Raw genomic sequence first — 18,463 nt, 5'->3', positions numbered from 1 at the left:
TCCCACCAGTCCGTGCTTGTTTCCCGGGCCCAGAATCGCCGTTCCACGATATCCACATGACCCATTGCCACCGTGATGTCCTGGGCGCTGGGGCTCGTGGTTTCTGACAGCTCTGTGCTACTCTCCGACTTCAGGCCATCACGGCGGTGTCGTAGCCTCCTCGCCTGATTACTCTGCATCTGCCTCAGGGAAAGGTGTATGATAAGCTGCGAGGTGTTGAGAACGGCCACAACTGCAGCGATGGTCGCAGCGTGATCCATGATCGCAGTGCTGTGGCGTCCGCGCTGTCACTGATCAAAAAAGTGCGCGAACTGATTTCCCGCCGGCGCTTTCATGGAGGGAGGGAGGGAGGGAGGGCGTTAGTGACGGACGGATGACGACAAATTTTTTTTACCCAGAAGGCATTGGCGGCTCGACCCAGAATTCCGATGGGCAGCGGGGACTGCGGGAACTGTGGGATAGCTGCCCACAGTGCACCGCTTCCAATATCGACGCTCGCCCCGTTAGTGTGGACTCACAAAGTCGAATTACTGTCCTTAGTGTGTCCTTAGTGTGGACACACACGTTCGACTTTGCAATATCGATTCCACATATTCGATTTAAGTAAAATCGAATTACCCTCGTAGTGTAGACATACCCTCAGTTTTACAGTCTATTTAAAATACTGCATCCAAAATATTCTTCCTCTCTGACACTGTCTCATACATAACTTCACTGGCATCCTTCCAACCTCAAATTCAACATTACAGGATTTACCTTTAAGACTTTGAAAAGTATGACCCCTAGGTTCTTAGACCTGGTTTCTTCCTACACAAGGATTAATGTGTCCCACATCAAGTTAGATTTATCCAAAACAGATTGGCAAGTGACAATATTAAATGCATCTGTTCAAAACAGACAAAAGCAGGTGGAAGTTGTACTCTTAATGTGGCAAAAGCCAGTGAATTGAGCTGTTTGTACCTTTAAAAAAGTTTGATTATGGCAAAACTTCTGAACATGGGTAAAATAGTTGTGAACAAATCAGTAAAAATGATGCTGCTGAGAGGCTTGCTGAATATATAACCACAAAGCAACATGGGTGTGTCCTTACCAGTGACAATATTTAATTTGACTAGAGAATAAATGTTAATAATATTAGGAAGGATTATTAGTTTGGATCAAGTTAATATTGATTTTGGATATTTCAGAGACTTGTTTAGGTTAAGAGATTTTAAAAAGTTATCTCAAATAACTAAAGCACGAGGGACGATTTTGTTGAGGCCTAATCTAAAAGGTGCACATTACTAAAATGGAAATGCAGTAACTCCTCGCTTAACGCTGTAGTTATGTTCCTGAAAAATGCGACTTTAAGCGAAATGATGTTAAGCGAATCCAATTTCCCCATAAGGATTAATGTAAATGGGGGAGGTTAGGTTCTAGGGAAATTTTTTTCACCAGACAAAAAACTGTATATTATATAGATATACATACAGTATACGTTTTAAACAAATAATTTAATACTGTTCACAGCTATGATGATTGTGAAGCTTGGTTGAGGTGGTGAAGTTAGAGGGTGGAAGAGGGAGGGATATTTCCCAGGGAATGCCTTGCTGCTAAATGATGATCTAGCACTCGGCTGAGCCCTCAAGGGTTAACACGTTGTTAATGTAGCCTCTCATCAAGGCAGCACGAATACGAGGGAGGGGAGACAGCATAGGAGACAGAGACAGACACACACCTTGTGTGTGGGAGAGAGAGAGAGAGATGCACACTGCCCCTTTAAGTAAACTGACCCACTCTTAAGTGCATTGTCTTTTTAAGTGGATCAGGAAGTTGAGACAGCAGCTGCTGCCCCAAGCTCTCTGTCTCTCTCCGTCCGTGTCCCCTCCCTGCTCTATATGGAGAAGGGGTAAACGGGGTGCAGGAGCGGGGGGAGGGGGACACCCTGACATAACCCCCCCCCTCCTCCCCTGCACAGCAAGCAGGAGTCTCTGGGAGCAGCTCCAAGGGAGAGGGCAGGAGCAGCACATGGCAGTGTTGGGAGGGACAGCTGAACTGCTCGGCAATTGCTAGCCTGCAGCGCGGCTGCAGCACAGGGAACTTAGAGGAGCGGGGAGCTGATAGGGGGAGCTGATGCGGGGCTGCCAGTCCACCCTGGTTCCAAGCCCCCACCAGCTAGCTGCCATGGGCTGCTCTTCCTACAAGCAGTGGACAAAGCAGGCGGCTGCCAAACGACGTTAGAAGGGAGCATTTCACAACTTTAAACAAGCATGTTCCCTAATTGATCAGCAACGTAACAACGAAGCAACATTAACCGGGATGACTTTAAGTGAGGAGTTACTGTAGGAGTTTGGCTTTTCTCCAGTCCACATTTATAATACAGCAGCATGTAATGACTCCAAATGATGAATGTTTAGATATGGGATGGTTTGTGAAGACACTGAATTCCCTATGGGCACTGAATATCTAAGTCACAACTACTATATTAATGTTTAAATGATTGAAAGATCAGATCCCCAAACATGCAATTAAATGAAAGATAGTAAAAGTTTTTATGCTGCAAGTCTTTTTGCTCTACCATTTTTTATAATGTGTATTACTGTCATTCCTGTCTAATAATAAGTCTCTTTTTTCTAGAATTCATCATACAGTTTCATATGCCTTTTAGGCAAATTTTAAATAAGACCTAGATAACAAAGTTAACAGCCATATCTATATTAAAATACCACCCATTTTTTTGCATTAAGTGCACAAAAGTAAGGCAATTAAGAGTCCCAATGTCACTCTGCCCTCCTGTGTGTATGTATCACAAGAGGTTTGGTTCATTCAAGCACATAGAGACCTGCATGCGTCTATAAACATTTTGGGTATGCAAAACTGAAATGAAAATCTCATGAAGTCTGGCTATATCATTAGATTTCCTGCTTCCAGTCATTAGATTTCCTGCTATACCTCCAGAACAGATTTATTTGTTGGAATTTTGGCACTTTCATTTCCATCTGAAGCCAGGAAATCAATTTAAAACAAGTTCATTACTGACCTCTTTGAACTTCAAAAAATCTGTTCTGGTCAGTTCTTATTTTATCCGAACTGGTTCTCCCATCCCCACTCACCTTATTTTCAGTTTCAGCAATTCTGCTGGCTGTTGGAAAAGCTCTCTCTCCCTCCCTCTCCTCCAGTCAGCCTTATCTGCAGAATTATTACTCTTTTTGTCATGCTTATTTTATATTTGCTCTTTAATGAATGTTTTGAGATGTGCAGTGAGGAACTAACCTAAGGGGCAACTGTAGTAAGGGTTCTCGTGAACCCTTATGGGATTTAATCACAAGAGTTCAAGAAACTGTGGCTCACAGTTTTGTGACGCACTACTCTCAGGGGCATTGCTTACATCTTCTGCAAACTCAAGGACCATATATTTAAGCCTAGATTCATACTGTTACGTATGTGTCAATTGCATGAGTATGGTAGGTGCACCATAATTTAGGAGAAAGCTAAACAATGCTTCCACAACCCAGACCTAAGACTTATTACATTAACTTCCTTATCTAGCTGAATGAGAATTAGATTTTATGCACTAGTTAGTTTTGGGGGTAAGAAATATGAAGGACAATTAAAGCATCAGTTACATCAGTCATAACATTGCTATTCATAGTGCAACAAAATTTTCTTTAAAATGTAACTCTATGTAAGAGGCTGCAAATTTTCTTAATTATTGGTACATTTTACCATTTCAAAGTTACTCACTTCAGGTGTGTTTCTATTGGGGTCCTGCAGAGAACAGTTCTTGGCCCTACCCTATTTGCCTTTTTTATCAATGACCTGGAAGAAAACATAAAATCATCCCCAATAAATTTTGCAGATGACACAAAACTTGGGAGAGTGGCAATTAATGAGGGCTGGTCACTGATACAGAGCGATCTGGATCACTTGGTAAACTGGGTGCAAGCAAACAATGTTTTAATATGGCTAAAGTAAATGTATACATCTAGGAACAAAGAATGTATGCCATACTTACAGGATGGAGAACTCTATCCTGTGAAGCAGTGACTGAAAGAGATTTGGGAATCATGGTTGATAAGTAACTGAACATGAGCTCCCAATGCAACATTGTGGCGAAAAAGGCTAATGTGATCTTTGGATGCATGAACAGGGAAATCTCGAGTAGGAGTAGAGAGGTTATTTAACTTCTGTATTTGGCACTGGTGTGACTACTACTGGAATACTGTGTCCGGTTCTGGTGTCCACAATTCAAGAAGGATGTTGATAGATTGGAGAGGGTTCAAAAAAGAGCCACAAGAATGATTAAAGGATTAGAAAAACCTCCATTATTGTGATAGATTGAGCACCTTGAATTTATTTAGTTTAACAAAGAAAAGATTAAGATCACAATCTATAAGTACCTACATGGGGAACAGAAAATTGATAATGGACTCTTCAGTGTAGCAGACAAATGTATAACATTTCAGGAAGGATGTGGACAAATTGGAAAAAGTCCAGAGAAGAGCAACAAAAATGATTAAAGGTCTAGAAAACATGACTTATGAGGGAAGATTGAAAAAGTTGGGTTTGTTTAGTCTGGAAAAGAGAAGACTGAGGGGGGACATGATAACAGTTTTCAAGTACGTAAAAGGTTGTTACAAAGAGGAGGGAGAAAAATAGTTTTTCTTAACCTCTGAGGATAGAACAAGAAGCAATGGGCTTAAATTGCAGCAAGGGAGGTTTAGGTTGGACATTAGGAAAAACTTCCTAACTGTCAGGGTGGTTAAGCACTGGAATAAATTTCCCAGGGAGGTTGTGGAATCTCCATCATTGGAGATTTTTAAGAGCAGGTTAGACAAACACCTGTCAGGAATGGTCTAGATAATACTTAGTTCTGCCATGAGGCAGGGCCTGGACTGTATGACCTCTCAAGGTCCCTTCCAGTCCTATGATTCTATGAACATGATCCAATGGCTGGAAGTTGAAACTAGACAAATTCAGACTAGAAATAAAGTGCAATTTTTTAACAGTGAGGATAATTAACCATTGGAACAATTGGCCAAGGGTCATGGTTGATTCTCCAACAGACATTTTTAAAATCAAGATTAGATGTTTTGCTAAAAGATAGTAGTTCAAAAGGAATTATTTTGGGGGAAATACTCTAGCCTGTGTAATACTTAGGTCAGACTAGAGATGATCAAAGTGGTCCCTTCTAGCCTTGGACTCTGTGAAGCCCTGCCAGTGGTGGACTCTCAGACTCCATCCTCTCTGATTGTCTTGTATAGCAATCAACAATAATGGAATGGTTTCAAAGAGCAGGATCCTCCCTGGCTGACTGAAGGAGAGTGGCCCATTGGATTGAACATCTCATTACCCCCAATCTCAGTTTGGGGGTGGAATTTCAGAGAACCTCACCTCAACAATTCTTGGTGATAAGAGACACCCCCTGATGGCCTTTGGCATCATGGATTCCATAAAAGGTTTGTTTATAATGCATATGGAGGCACCACAACTGGCTGGACCAAATTGTTGGACCTCACAGACTATCCAGTATAACATCTCTCATTCCACTACAAGAGCATGTCACGGGGTTCATATTTCTCATCTGTTTCCGGACTTCAAGAATAACAAGATTACTGAAAATTAAGATGTATTTGTCCTTCCTTTGGAATTGGCTTCACTCAGTAGGTGGAGTCTCAGGTAAACTAAAGAGGATACCTGGCTATTCTCTGGAGATTAGTATTCTTCTAGCATAGTATTTCCTTCAGGAAAATTCTTCTAACCCTGATCCTAGGTTGTCACTCTCAAAACTTTGTCCCGTACCACACTTAAATCTATGAGAACCACAAAAGGTGATGTGATTATAGTCTTATAGTTCTCCTGCTGTCGTCAAGCTATGGAGATCATCCTTCATAGCCTCTCTTTCACTTTTCTTGAGTCATAGTCATCTTCATATATCCCCTGTGGGATCTTTGACAAACTCTCTGAATCACCATTCTGGATCCCAACCTTTCATTGGATGTCAAAACAAAACTGTGAGAATGCTGCTAGTGATTAATGGCTCACTGCATCTGACTCAACTATCGTGAGAACATATAATAGTGAACTGTTGTCAGTGGTTACTTCAAATCCTACACCATATAAGATAGGTAAGACATGAAATTTCTCTCCCCATTTCTGTGCAAGAAATTAAACTTTTGGACAGTATAATTTCTCACTTCAGATCAGCCCACATCTTACACTTGCAAACTTGCTTTCTTGGATCTGACAGAAATGCTGCTTCCAATCTTGGCAAACTTCCCTCAGTATGCAGGATCAGGCAACTTCCAAATGCCTGTGCTAGTGTAGAGTGCGGGAAGCGGCGCGGGCCGGGGATGTGCTGACCGCTGCTTCCCGCCGGCCCCATTGGCCTGGAGCGGTGAATTGTGGCCAGTGGGAGCTGCGATCTGCCGAACCTGCGGACACGGCAGGTAAACAAACCGGCCTGGCCTGCCAGGGTGCTTACCCTGGCGGGCCACGTGCCAAAGGTTGCCGATCCCTGGTGTACAGCAACCCCTCTACCACACCCACCCTTTGCCAGGCAAACCAGCCCCCGACCTCCAGGGGCACCTGGGCCACAGGGTAGGGCCTCCAATTCCTGTGGATGCACTTGAGCATCATTCTCGCCCCGGGGACAAACCACTGGGGCATCACCAGCCCTCTCTGAATGAGGGAGCGAGCCGAGGCAGTATCCACTAAGCCCCTCTGGGGCTTCCTCTCCGCCCGCATGGGGATGGTGGCCAGTCGTCGCCCCTGCTTCCTCCCTCCACCATTCATCCAACCTCAGAACTTGGCTAGCCCACACTCCATTTCTGGGCAATCTCTGCATTTGTGTCCCGGCCGCTGATATCGCCAGCAGACCAACTGGCCCGGGTGACTAGGGGCTCCCTTAGCTTCCTCCTTCTTTTTCTCTGCGTTCCTCCCAAAGGGGGGGGGAGGCGGTTCTTGGAATGTCTTCCCCGAGTCCAGGTCCTGGCCTGTCCGCCCGTCCCTTCGAGGAAAGTCCATCTTGGCGTATTCCTCGGTCAGTTTAACCGCGGCCTCCACCGTACTTGGCTCGTGCCACTGGACCCAGACTTGCAGGTTTTCCAGAAGGCCCTGCACAAATTTCTCCAGAATCACCCAGTCCATTATCTCTCCCACTGTCTGGGTATCTGGCCTTAACCACCACGTGGCCCAGTCAGTAAGTTTTTGGGCAAATGCTCAGAGCCACAAACCCCCTGTCCACCGGGCCGCCTGAAACTTTTGCCTGTACTACTTCACAGACAGTCCCATCTGGTCCAGGACTGCCACCTTCACCGCCTCATAATCTTTGGCCTGTTCATTACTTAGGGCTATGTAGGCTGCCTGCACCTCTCCGGCCAGATAGGGGGCCAGTCTTAGGGCCCAAGTCGCTTTATCCCATCTGGCACCCATAGCTACCCGTTCAAAAGCACATAGGAAGGCATCAGGTCATCAGTGGGGCCCATTTTACAGAGTACCAGCCCTGGTGCATGGTTTCCATCACCTTCTGGGGGACTCACCAACCGGTGCAGGAGCTGCTGCTGTACACTGGCCTGCTCCCAGATGAATTCCTGGAGGGTCTTTTGTAGCTCGGCCTGCCAGGCAAGTAAGGCCTGTCTCTCGGCTTGGTGGGACTGCTGAAAAGCTTGCAGGGTTTTCTACAGCTCCTCTGGCTGCTTTGCGAGCCACTGCACGGTTCCCTCCATGCTCAGGTTGCTACTCCCTGGTGGTGGCTTCAAATCCCAGACAAGCCCCCACATGTAACAGGGTGTCCATTATGCCCCTGCATATCCAGCCCCTTGGTCCCGCTCCTCACAGACTCAGGGACACTCCAAGCTGGTACAACTCCCGTGCTCTTTATTTGTGTCCATTTCCCACCACTAGTTTCCTACTATATACAGGCTATTTACAATGGCTTGGCCTAACAGAGGCCTGGTCAGCAACAGAATAGCAGGCTCCTACCTCTCCCTGAACCTCCTGGTCCCCCCTTCCCCTTCCTCCCAGCCTTTTAGCTCCTGCTAATGAGGCTGGCAGGTGCGGGCAGTTCCCAGGCAAGAACTGGCTATTTACCCAGCCCCAAACCATTCCCCCTGATTGGGGCTGGGGTGGCAGGAGCTAATTAAGGGCTTTCCTAGCAGTGCCCTGCCACATCTTCCTTTCCTCAGTTTCCTCACATCTTCAGATTTGGCATAAAGTTTGGCCCTTTGATGGTTCTGCATTATAGGACAGATTTACAGAAATGAAGAACCTGCTTCTCCAGGTATTCCTTTGTCTGAACACTAATCTGTCTTGCTACGTAGTAGGGCCAAGAAAGGGCCCAGAGCTCTTACTCCTATGACTGCTGGACGTGCTCAGCAAAATGATATAGATTCACTGGAAAGAAAAGAGTATTGCATTGTGTGAGAGGTGGGAGCAGGACAACCTCCCTACTGAATGGGTTGGCTTGTTTCACAGCTAGAGCCACAGATATTTTCAACAGGATAGAAATGCATTATGCATTTAAGTGCATTAGTAAGCCATTTGATTCTGAGAGAATAAAAGATACAAAGAAATTGTAAGAAAATCACACCCCCTCCTATCAGATTTGAACACACTGGATTTGCAATATAAACCATTAGGCTGCACACAATCTTTCATTAGAATCCACGGGAGAGGAGATTATTTTTTGTAGTAGGAACATACTTTAGTGAAAATTACAAGTAAAAATTAATAAAACAACTGAGGGATAAAGTGTGCAAGCCAAATCTCTTTCCTTGATTGTACCAAGAACTGAACGTATGAAATTTCATGTAGACCAGATTTAAATTCATGTATGTTTACTTTTCTGCAGTAAAAATATAACACCAAGAATTTTCCTTTAATGTAACTACCTATTTCTCTGTGAATATGGCACATACAAGAATCTTTTATAATGTGATGTTAGAATGCTTATTATGACTGTACAAAGGGACAAAGAATACAGTTCCAATGCCTGGTGTTGCCCAGGCTTCTCCACCATATTTGATCCTTTATAGATAATGCTCATGATTCACCACTGTGCTACTCCATTGATTTCACTGGTGTAAAACAAGAAGAACATAGTGGTGAATCAGGCCCCATAACACCTGTGCATTATTTCTAACATGGTTTGAGTCACTACCCTGATGCTCAGTATCATTTGCCTTGGCATTTGTTAAAGAAAATTAAATACTGTCATTTCATTTCACAATCTCTAGTCTAGAGTTTAACTGGTGGCATGGATTGCATTGAGCTTGCTTCAGTATCTCAATGAACCGGCTCTTTCCTGTGATGCCTGAATCTTGCACTCCAGAATCCAAGTTTTCATTTATAGAAAAATAAGTCTTTTGATTATGATAACTACAGCTGATTGGAAAGTGGGGATTGTTTAATGAAGAGTTGATAAAATTTTGTTTCCATTCTTTTGTTGAGATTTAAAAAAATCTGAATGCCACTTCCTAATATTCTTGCAAGTTAAGAAATTGCATTAAAAAAAATCTATTCCTGGGGCAAATTCCTGTTTTTCATAGAGACACCTATGGGAGGGGAAGAGGAAGGCAGGAAAACTCTTAGGGAGGAACACTTCCTGAGTTTCTTGTAGAATATCCCCTTTAAGAGAAGGTGTTTAGAAAGCCATAGAGTTCTCTTGGAGAGAGGTCTCCCAAATATGTGGAGTGAGAAATAGGGCAAATTTTCAACTTTATTGAAATCCTGCCCACATTGATGTCATTGGCAAAATATCCACTGATGTCAGTGGGGGCAGGATTTGCGAATACTGTTTGATATATTCAATAAGGTATGTTTTCGGACAAGGCTGCCATTCTTCTAATTGTAGGAGATAAGCAATTCAAATACTTATGAATTTAAAGCATTGTTTCAAATCTTTAATCCCTTCTAGGCTTTCCAATGAAAACAAGTAAATTAGTAAAAAGCAACAGAGGGTCCTGTGGCACCTTTAAGACTAACAGAAGTATTGGAGCAAGTCTTGCGTCTGATGAAGTGGGCATTCACCCACGAAAGCTTATGCTCCAATACTTCTGTTAGTCTTAAAGGTGCCACAGGACCCTCTGTTGCTTTTTACAGATTCAGACTAACACGGCTACCCCTCTGATAAGTAAATTAGTGTATTTTTAATGCATTTATTGCTCAAGACAATGCACTGTAAATGTTTCAGCTCTTGAATGCATTTTGGTTATAATTAGAGAAATGCAAAGTGAAAACATGCTGGGGAAAGAAACACTCACTGAGAAATACTGCATCCCCTCAAAACTTGTTTTTGTTTTGTCTTTGTGGCAAAAATAATCTCTCTCTCTGATAAGTATTCCTGGTATGTATAATAGGTATGTTAACTTCCAACTAACCTTTGTCTACGTATCTCATAGCCAAGTCAGTCACAGGGATGTCATTTTTCATAATGTTTCAATGGGTGTTTTTTTTTTACCCTGGAGGTGCCCATCTCTTCCCTGCAACCCGTTACAGATGGGGAACTGAGGTACAGGGGAGCTAAGTGATTTGCCCAAGGTCATCCAAGACATTTGTAGCCAAGCAGGGAATTGAACCTAGGTCTCCTCTGTCCCAGGCCAGTGCCCCCAACTGCTGGGTCATCCTTCCTCCCCTTAAACTGTACATATAGAGCTAGTTTTAGCATTTATAACATTCAGCAGTAATGCAAGGAACCTACAGACTGGTATCCTGTAAGACACTGGCTTCAGCAGTTAGCATAAGGCTTGAGGCCTATGAACTTTGACTACAACCAGGCACAGATTAATGGCCCAACGGTCACCCCTAAATTTTGGAGACCTGGGAATAGAGTGATTAAGGGGGAAGTTTATCCATAATGACACCAGCCAACCACAGGAACATGAGCTAACACCAGCTTTTGCATATTTTAGGATAGGAACATCTGCAAATGTCTGACCACACGAGTGCTATGGCAATGAACTGACGTATCTGATAATAAATTGAGATAATTAATATCCTAATCTATAGAAGAAGGGCACCCCAACATTAGTAGGGTGAGGAAATACAAATAAGGAACAGTGGCGACACCCCTACTAAATATGCATTAGGCATAGTGATGCCAGTGTAACTTATTATAAAAATTGTAGCCCAGCCTGTGTGCAGGGGGGAGAGAGAGAGAGAGAGAGATATGTAGCACTTGAGAGGTGCCAGGATGATGGCCATTGATGATGATGAGGAAGGTGATGGTGGTGAGGAAGATAACGGCTAACATGTCAGGTTGTTCTCAAGGGATGGTGTGAGTATATAGATGTTCAGATGTACATTCTGTATTATCTCCATCTACCTTGCTGGGTTAGAGTGTTTGTGACTTTGCTAAATGCATTAATAAACTATTACAAATACATAAGAATGGCTATATTGGGTCAGACCAAAGGTCCATCTAGCCCAGTATCCTGTCTTCTGAGGGTATGTCTACACTACAGGATTAATCCGAATTTAGATAATTCGAATTTGGGAAACAGGTTGTATAAATTCGATTGTGCGCGGCCACACTAAGCACCTTAATTCGGTTTTAAACCACATTAATTCGGTGGTGTGCGGCCACACTACCCCATTAACTTAAACACAGTAATTCGGTGGTGTGCGTCCACACTAACCCTAATTCGAATTAACAAAATCGATTTAGGCTCTACTCCGTTCGTCGAGGTGGAGTACAGAAATCGATTTAAAGGGCCCTTTAATTCGAATTAACTGGCTCTGTAGTGTGGACGGGTGAAGGGTTAATTCGGATTAAGGCAGCTAAATCCGAATTAAAGTCCTAGTGTAGACCAGGCCTGACAGTGGCCAATGCCAAGTGCTTCAGACGGAATGAAGAGAACAGGCAATTATCAAGTGATCCATCCCGTCACCCATTCCCAGCTTCTGGCAAACAGAGGTTAGGGACACCATCCTACCCATCCTAACTAATAGCCATTGATGGATCTATCCTCCATGAACTTATCTAGTTCTTTTTTGTGCCTGGTTGTAGTCTTGCTATACAGTATTCCTAAAGTGTGAGTGTCGCAACTGTGCACATCAAGGTTCCCACTGAACACTGATTTTAATAATATTGGCCTGATCTTGGGACAAGAACCGTCAAACCTCCGAGTGATAACTGAGAATTCTTCTGTAATCAATATAGTTAATATACGATCCATAGATCAGGGTACAAAACTATCACTCTCAAACTAATAATTTCAGTGTCAGTTCCCTGAGATTAAAATTGCATTGATTTTCCACAAGATGGCAATGTAAGAATCACAGTATGGGCATTTTAATTAATAGAATCCATTTAATATATAGTTTATATATGTCAACTGTGTATGCATATTCATAGAAATGATACCTTCTAGGTTGGAGTGTGCTATTGATGTTCTGTTTAAATAACGATAATTACAAAGTGATATGCTGGCAGCAAATAAATGATTCTGTTGACCAGCATATCACTTATATAATTAATCAAAACTAAATTCTAACAAACACCTTGCACCCTAAAAGTTAGACTAAGTTACCTTTGTGGAACATAAGAACGTCCATACTGGGTCAGACCAAAGGTCCATCCAGCCCAGTATCCTGTCTACCGAGATTGGCCAATGCCAGGTGCCCCAGAGGGAGTGAACCTAACAGGTAATGATCAAGTGATCTCTCTCCTGCCATCCATCTCCACCCTCTGACAAACAGAGGCTAGGGACACCATTCCTTACCGATCCTGGCTAATAGCCATTAATGGACTTAACCTCCATGAATTTATCTAGTTCTCTTTTAAACCCTGTTATAGTCCTAGCCTTCACAACCTCCCCAGGCAAGGAGTTCCACAGGTTGACTGTGCACTGTGTGAAGAAGAACTTCCTTTTATTTGTTTTAAACCTGCTGCCCATTAATTTCATTTGGTGGCCCCTAGTTCTTATATTATGGGAACAAGTAAATAACTTTTCCTTATTCACTTTCTCCACACCGCTCATGATTTTATATACCTCTATCATATCCCCCCTTAGTCTCCTCTTTTCCAAACTGAAAAGTCCTAGCCTCTTTAATCTCTCCTCATATGGGACCAGTTCCAAACCCCTAATCATTTTAGTTGCCCTTTTCTGAACTTTTTCTAATGCCAGTATATCTTTTTTGAGATGAGGAGACCACATCTGTACGCAGTATTCAAGATGAGGGCATACCATGGATTTATGTAAAGGCAATAAGATATTCTCCGTCTTATTCTCCATCCCTTTTTTAATGATTCCTAACATCCTGTTTGCTTTTTTGACTGCCGCTGCACACTGCGTGGACGTCTTCAGAGAACTATCCACGATGACTCCAAGATCTCTTTCCTGATTAGTTGTAGCTAAATTAGCCCCCATCATATTGTATGTATAGTTGGGGTTATTTTTTCCCATGTGCATTACTTTACATTTATCCACATTAAATTTTTGAATCTTCAGATTCATTTAGAAATATAGACTAATCAAACATTTGAATTTTATAAACAGAGAAATAAAGATCATAAATAATGTTACCTTAAGTTAGGCAAAGCATTATTTTGCAGTAGGCATCGAGCCCAGTATTTAAAAAACTATATGATCTTTCAGTTTGTAAGTTACAAGGTCTTTATTTATCTCACTATATTACATACCAACAGCTATGACTGTTTTTATTCATAAACATGTCCTGTACAAAATCAGAAATCAAGAACTGACCCAAATCTCAGTCCCAAACTCAAACCACTCCTCATTTGTGCAGGTCTAAGAATCAGGGCCATCCCTACCCATAGGCAAACTATGCAGCTGTGTAGGGCACCAGGAAATTTGGGGCACCAAATTGCCCCAAATTTCCTGGTGCCCTACGCAGCTGCGTGCTGCATCCAGCTCCAGCGGCCAGCCCGATCCCCAGACGGCTGAGTCGGCCCCTCGGGGGCTGCGCACAGCAGGGCCCAGGAAAGCTGCCTCTGCCCCACCCGGCCCCTGCTCCACCTCTTCCCACCCCTGCTCCGCCCCAGCTTCACCCCTTCCCCCCCAAACCCCATCCCTTGAGCTATGCGTCCTGGGGGACAGCAGCAGGGGTTGGAGTCGGGCCCACGCTGCACTCACCAGGCGGTGGTAAGTGGAGCGACCCGGCCCCAGCCCGCTCCGCTACGTCGGCTCCCAGCTGCGCCGCTGGTGAATGCTGGAGGGCGGTTGCCCCTCTTCCCCCAAGCCTGGGAGCCGGGGGAGCAGAGTGGAGCAGGCTGGGTCTGGGTCACTCCACTTCCCGCCGCCCCGTGAGTGCCGGGGCGGGCCTGACCCCTGCTGCCTTCCTGCATTGGCTGCCCCTGCCTCCCAAAGTCCCTGGGATGCCCCCCCCTTGGAGGCCCGGGGCCGCGCCCTCCCCCCGACCCCCCGCAGGGGGCTACGTAGGGCACCACAATCCTAGGGATAGCCCTGTTAAGAATGTACTACTATTTTTTTCTTCAGTGTTGTATACTTCAGCATCCTCTTCATTTTCTAGTTCTGCAGCAAGTAACAGTAAGAAAAGCAACTAAACTAACACGAACAAGGCTGTTCTTACAATATTTAAGCTTGAAGTGCCAGAAATCAACTGTACTCACACTTTTAGCACAATTTTGCAGTCCAGAGAGATTTGGATAAGCAGCATATAAACTTTTGAGTGTTCAGCTGGACTGAGCAATGCCCCTTCTCCTCCGCAACTTTAATAGAATTCTGCATGGGCTCAGGGGTCTGCCCTTGCCCTAAAGTGCCCTGAAAGAGGATTGGAACCTAAGTACCACACTCTCAGCCCTGGTAAGGCTGCATTGCACATCTAGGAACACAAAAGCAGTCTTAAAGCCAGTTTAGTTGACCAGCAGAGAATGCCTCATGCATAGTGGATTTTTTTTCCAGTGGTGAAAATTGCAGTAGCCACCTCTCCTCCAGTCCCTACAGAAGGGAATGCAGCTCGGCCCAGAAAAAGGGATTGTCTCTATGTGCTGAGAACAATCTCCAGTGGTCAGAATAGCCCCTTGGGGCCACAGACTGCTAGGTATAAAGTGTATTTGCCTTGAGGCTGCTCTGCTTAATGCCAGAGACTTCCCTACTGGCCAGGAAACCTCAGGATCTGGTGCACCACCATTCTCCTGAGCTTTATGGGTCCTAGCTGCAGCCCTTGGGCCTGCCTGTATCAATAACACACACAAAGAAGGAGCCCTGCCTGAGAGATATGCAGAATGGGCAATAATTTCAGTAGGGGTCCCAATATGTTCATAACTGGCAGTTTGTTTTTGAAAATTCAAAGCTTTAGACAGAGTTCAGTTCTTTACAGATTTACAGCTCAAATCAGTTTGGGGGAAAAATCAATTTGGAGGTTTTACTATCTCAAATGAACAATTCATACAACAATGCACATTGGTGAACCTCTTTCAGTTGTTTTACTGCTGTCTGTTGCTTGCTGAAAATGCCATTATTCTAGTCTTCACAGATGAAAACACTACGTCTGAGAATACAGAACACAGGGCTATAAATACTGAAGGCAGAAAGACCTCATTGATCTGTGTTATAACCCACGACAACCAAATACACAACAATCTGACCTCTACTTCAAAGGACATTCAGTCAATTTAGATTAAATAGATTCATTGGCAAATAATAAACTACCATAATCTCTTAATTACAATGGAGAACAAGCTTTTCAGTTTTGTTCTTTTCACACACTCTGAATGCTTCCCCTTCCAAGAAGAATCCTAGAAGGAAAACAAAATCTTATATGGAGCGATTAAATGGATAATTTAGCTAGAAATGTTCTATTATAGATTTTTTCGGTTAAATAATATAGGCCCAATGCTGCTCCCTATTGAAGTCTCCAATCTCTTAAACACATACATATTAGCTATTGAATATATATAGATATGAAGGCTGTTTTATGAAACACTACCTTTGTTTTGTGCAATTATGTTTTTTTTAGGTAATGATTTAACTTTTTTATTATATACAATGTCACAGATACTAATTTTTAGGTGGGACTTTCTGATAAAGTCTATCATTTTAGATTACTGAAATTTGGTATGATGTCATTCTGAATGTTCTTAGTGTCACACTAAAGTAGCATGAGAGAAGCATATTACACATGCTATGATCATGTGAGGCCAAGAGGGCAACTGTCATCCCAACACATCCTTCTCATGGCATGGGGGGAGCCCCTACTGACACCCTACCTCAGCTTCCCCCTTAGTTCTTGGTAATAAATTAATCCCAGGCTGGAGTATTTAAACAAGTGTAGCCCCCCTTCTGTTCACTGGCCCAGTATGAGTTTGTTCAAGATAGGGGAAGTCTGCCTTGTGACTTTTTACACAACTACGGGAAACTGGACCTGAGGCTCCTCTGTGTGCTCTCCGTTGTGTGTCAGTGTGTGTTCACCTCAGAGCAGACCCACTCAGACAAACCACCAGGAACAAGGCTTTATTCTGTAAAGAAAGATAGAATGGGATTACAGTCCAGCAGACTCCTCCCTTCTTGCCTGCCTCATGCTCCCAGCTTCAGTCAATGCTGGGACTTCCTGCTGGGAGGGGCCAAGGGTACCTCCTGATAGGAACCAGGAAGTTCTCCCAACATGCCACACTTTGTAGCCCACAATTTGTAGTTCCCATGGCTGCTGCTGATGAAGGACACTGGACTTTGGGCTACACAAGCATCCCCGTTTGTGGGGAATTATTTATTTAGTCTTTACCACAAACAAAGACTTTTTAGCCCTAACCCTTCTCCTTCATTCAGGAGTCCTGCAGCCCTCTTTCTTGGAGTCCACATTGGTTCAGTCAGACGTCTCCTCCTAGGAGCCACAGTCCCACAACTCTCCTTCTTGGGGGTCTGTATCAATTCAGGCGAGCTGCAACCTAAGAACCAGATTCTCCCCAGCTGGCCTTCCCTTTGTTGCTTAGACCTTTTCCTCCGTGGGCTGGGAGAGGGCAGCAAACCACTGGGCGATGGGATATTCTGATATGGGTCTCCCTCAACTTCACCTATTGAAGTTGTTCCACTTTAACTGAATAATTAAATATGAATTGGGGTAGAGAGTGAGATTCCCTGTGTGGCCTGGTGGTTAGCACACTTAGCTGAGAGGTGGCAGATCGCTGTTCAAATTCCTCCTCTTCAGCAGGCAACAGGGAGACTTCAATTGGGGGGTCTCCCACATGCCAGGTGAATACCCTAACCACTGGGCTAAAAGTTATAAGGGAGGGCCTTCTCTTTCCTATCCTCTCACAGCTATTTTGTGTGGAGTTAGGCAGTCCCACGTGCAAGTTAGGCCCGTGAATACCTATCTTCCCCTGGTTCATGGATGGCTCTGAGGCTTAAGTAGAAGACAGGCACCTAGAGGGAAGCAGCTGTGCACATGCTCAGAGGCAGGATCATAGGCTACAAGGAATTTTGGCATTGAGTGAATTTAAGAATCTACAATGTTAGGCAGCTGCCAAGTGACAGTTTTCTAGATCACAGTGGTGCCTAAAAATGGGTCTTAGGCACCTAAGTCTGGGAGTCAGGTACCAAGAACCACTATGGATCTGAGGCTTTGCCACTTGAGATATTGGCTGTGGTAAACGTAGGCACAGTATGAGGGACTGCAATTCTTTGTGGATAAAGGGCCTGATCCATAGCCCACTGGAGTCAATGGAAAGACTCCCATTGACTTCTTTGGAGTTTGGATAAGGGCCAGAGTTACGGAGCCCCGTATTCAAGGGCATGCCAAATCCAGGCCAGTACTATCAGTAAACAAAAGCAAACCTGAGAGCTGTAAAGTAAACAATGTCTTGCCACATCTAAAACTGAGATGTGTGAATGGTATAGCGACTGAGGGGTAGGGCACACAAACAAGTCACTTTATGTCAGATCTGAGTAGCAGCTGTGCTAGCTGCATAATACAGCAAAATCTAGTAAAAACTCCCCTCTGGGCTTAAGAAACTCTGGATAATAAATCACGTTGTATTGATATGTCATTTTCATTAATATTGCAATAGTCACAACATCCTTGTGCCCTGTATATGTAAGGATGGTTTAAATATTCTTTGGGCTCTTTCCATCACCTCGTCTATTCATAGTTTTATGTGAAACCAATCATTCAGATCAGAAACAAATGGAGACTTCTGAGAGTCTGAGATCAAGTATCCCTTTTTCCTTCATAGGGTCAAAAACTGGTGAAGTTTGAATACTTTATATTGGAGAGATATAGAACAACTGAAGAGTGGAAGGAGTAGTTAGGGAACCTCAGTGTTCTGAGTTTCTGAAAACTGAAGCATTTTGGCAGGTATTAGGATATGCCTGGTAAGATATTTTCCCCCTGCAACCACCCCAGATGCTTCAGGGAAAAGTCAAGAAGTTGCTTAGCTCAGGCAACAAATAACTCACTTCACTTTATAACAGACCTGTGGCACCTCCACCACAACAGTCAGACTCCTGTGTGATTTTCTTCACCACATCCTTGGTCAGTCTGACAGTGATTTTTCCATTTATTCTTT

The 18,463-nt window shown here is 43.9% G+C and overlaps 1 long non-coding RNA gene across 1 annotated transcript in view; it reads left to right on the top strand.

Annotated features, from left to right (window-relative positions):
* The window catches only part of LOC113406784, a 33,524-nt gene extending 15,277 nt beyond the window's left edge, over positions 1–18,247 (top strand). The window contains exon 3 of the long non-coding RNA XR_003369881.1: positions 18,131–18,247. This is a non-coding gene — a long non-coding RNA (uncharacterized LOC113406784). The remainder of the gene's footprint in view (positions 1–18,130) is intronic.
* The last annotated feature ends 216 nt before the right edge of the window (positions 18,248–18,463 follow it).

Source organism: Terrapene carolina, unplaced genomic scaffold (assembly GCF_002925995.2).
Source record: "Terrapene carolina triunguis isolate 2854851 unplaced genomic scaffold, T_m_triunguis-2.0 Scaffold139, whole genome shotgun sequence".
Lineage (NCBI taxonomy): Eukaryota > Metazoa > Chordata > Testudines > Emydidae > Terrapene > Terrapene triunguis.
The sequence above is the reverse complement of the archived record's forward strand: the minus strand, read 5'-3'. Positions and strand labels throughout refer to the sequence as shown.